Genomic DNA, 2926 nt, shown 5'->3' on the forward strand with positions numbered 1-2926 from the left:
ACAAGTAATCTGATGCCCTGTAATCATTATGACGCTATAATTTGAGATACAATAAATAAAATACGTTTTTGTACAAAGTATCGGTATCGGATCAGTATCGTCGATACCACCCTGAATATTACTTGGTATCGGATCGGAAAGGAAATCAGTGGTATCGCACATCACTAGATATCACATCCTAACACGCTGCCTTATAACACATTTGTAGGCTCTATTTCACCAAACTTCCATATAAATCTAACAGCAATGATCGCTTTTGGGTTTTGATGTGGGTGTAAACAGGAAATCTATTCATTGTTGGAAAGAATGAGCATCAACGGTTTTCGTGGCTTAAAACAGAAACTGAAAACAAGCCATTTTATGACATTTGAGGGCACATGGGGATCAACTTCGTTTAGACAAAGACAAAAAAGGGGAGAGGGCTTGAAGGAAATCGTAGGACCTAATAGCTGTGTCCCAAACCCTCAACCGCATCCTTGCAGGACCTGGTGTCGTGCCAAAGTAGGTATCCCCGACAGACACCACCCTTCGCGGTCTACGTGGGCCGGGTCATTCGAAGACCGAGAAGGCCGGAAGTGCAAGGCTGTGAAACTGGAGATGTCAGGGTGCAGGAAATGAAATAAAACCAGCTGTCTGTGATACCAACTAACATGTTGGCTCCTTAACTTCATAAAAAGATGCAAACTTTTTAGTGTCCATGAATCTGAAGAACTACAGTCTGCTTTACACAAGTTTGTTGAAGGTTTTCTTTATTGTCTCTATGCGGTCAACCTTTTTTATGAAATATTCCCCATAAATACATTACAAGGATAACTATGGCAACGTAAAATGTTACGCTTTGGGACTGAGAACGTGTTGACTATGAACTTTCATCTACACAAACATCCACAACCAGTTCCAAGGAAAATCTGTATAGCAAAGATAAAAACATTAGAAACTGCTATTCTTTGTTCCATAATGCTGCAGTAAAAATCTGATCGTCTCTAAATATCGCAAAGTGCTTCATTACAAAATTCTAAGACATTAAAACAAAACTTTACCCAAATACAAGTTTAAAAAGTTGAGTTTTTAGCTGCTTTTTAAAAAAGATCAGTCCACAGTGAACATTTCACTGTTGTCTTGTCTGCTGCTTTGACCCATTCAGTGCTTCATTTTCTTTTCTTTCCTTCTCAGAAATAAAATAAAAAATATAAATACTTTCATTTCCTATATTGTTTTGAGTTTTATTTTTGTCTAAAAAAGTTATCACTTGACAGAAAATATCATCTAAATCATGATATCAGTGATCTTTGACATCCTCACATAGATACATCTTTTGAAAATGACAATAGTTAAAATCACTACAGCTATGGCAATCATAACTAAAACCACCACACAGCCAGTGATGGTAACAATTTTTTCCCCTTTGTTTCCAACATTGAGCATAAGCCCTGGAGTTATCATCTGGTTTAGTGACTCACATCTGGAAGGTACAGAGGGGGAAAAAAATGAAAAAGTTGTTGCACTGGAAGAAATCACGTGTCCATGTCTGCTCTGAAGTGTCACTTAGTGCGTGAGTGACAAGGTGTTAATGTTCCACTGCTGCAGTCAGAGCATCCACTGTCTGTGGAGGCTGTTCCTGCAAAACCACAAATATACACCGTTTTATACTTACAGGTCATCTTCTGAAGGAATGTCTGTTATGACCTCATCTGAGTCATTATTTCATTCTGATATAAAAAAAAGTCTGAAACATCTAAAAACATTTCTTTGTTTTTCTTAAGCTGTGAAAGAATGAGCAACTTAATAACTTGTTTGTGTGCTGCCCCCTCAGACAAACAGTACAATTTATTTACAATACTTGTGATGTTTCCTGAAAGCTATTATCTGAACTGTGTCAATTCTAACTATTAATGAAGGTTAGTTGACCGTTTCAGGGGAAAAAATGATTTAAAAAAAGAGTCAGCAGATTTTCTGGTTTATTAACTTAAAGAATTGTGAGATAAAAGAAGCAGCTGTAACATCAAATAAGATAGACGGCTCTTTATTTACTCTTTGTTATCACAGCGGGAACTCACATAATGTGGGCGGGTTTACTTCTAGAAATGTTTTCTTATCTTCTTGGCACATCGGGCAGCACTGCCCATCCCTTGTTGCATACTCGTTTGTGTGACAAGACACCGCAGAAACCACTGAGGCAGCGCGACATGCTGCAGGTAAGCACAGGATTAAGACGCAGTGAAAGCATCCTCCACACAGGCTACAAGCTAAGCTAAGGTTAGCTTTACATTAAAGACGTGCTGCAAACATGGAGCTGCTGTTTGACTTACCAAATACGAGGAACACAGAAACCATGATATCACAGGCTAACATTCTGCCTTATATAGCGGCTGAAGCAATTATTTTTTAAATAACAGTAACCCTTTAAAATTCTGTAGTGAAAGTTAGCTTAAACGTTGCTCTTCGTTTAGTGTGGGAGTTCATGCTGAAAAGCTATCAGTGTTCTTCGTTGAAATGGCTCTTAGAGCCGGGTCTTTGACGTGAACGACGCGAGCCGGCTCCTTATCGCGAGCCGTCACGTGGGTTGTATTTTCTTTTTTCTTTCTCTCACCCTCTCTCGCACTTTTTTTCCGCTTCACTCTGCACGCCAGCCTTGTGCTTTACTGGGCAGAGGGGGGAGGGGCGGTAGTTACACTCAGTAGCACACGAACAGAGACAGAGAAAGAGAGCCAGGGACAACAACGTCACATTAGAAAGGTAACTATTTTCGGTTGCAGATGATAAAGGATTCAGAAAGTTTATTCATGCAGGCCCATATGACAGAGAATGTGCATGTTCTTTTTGTTTTCATATTATAATTTATATTTAATTGTGTTGTGGTTTGCAGTGTTTTTGTTGTTTTCACTTTAAATTTGTAAAAGGAAAAAGCTGAAAATTTAAATAGTTA

General features: G+C 38.7%; 1 long non-coding RNA gene across 1 annotated transcript; it reads right to left on the reverse strand.

Annotated features, from left to right (window-relative positions):
• Positions 1 to 137: 137 nt before the first annotated feature.
• LOC102299587 lies at positions 138 to 2558 on the reverse strand. Its single transcript, XR_317852.3, has 3 exons — positions 2310 to 2558; positions 2058 to 2189; positions 138 to 1618 (listed from the first exon to the last, which is right to left on the reverse strand). It is a non-coding gene; the product is annotated as an uncharacterized LOC102299587 (long non-coding RNA).
• Positions 2559 to 2926: the final 368 nt, after the last annotated feature.

The sequence above is a fragment of the Haplochromis burtoni genome, unplaced genomic scaffold (assembly GCF_018398535.1).
Source record: "Haplochromis burtoni strain Fernald_Lab_line unplaced genomic scaffold, NCSU_Asbu1 Contig_1305, whole genome shotgun sequence".
In the NCBI taxonomy this organism is placed as follows: Eukaryota; Metazoa; Chordata; class Actinopteri; order Cichliformes; family Cichlidae; genus Haplochromis; species Haplochromis burtoni.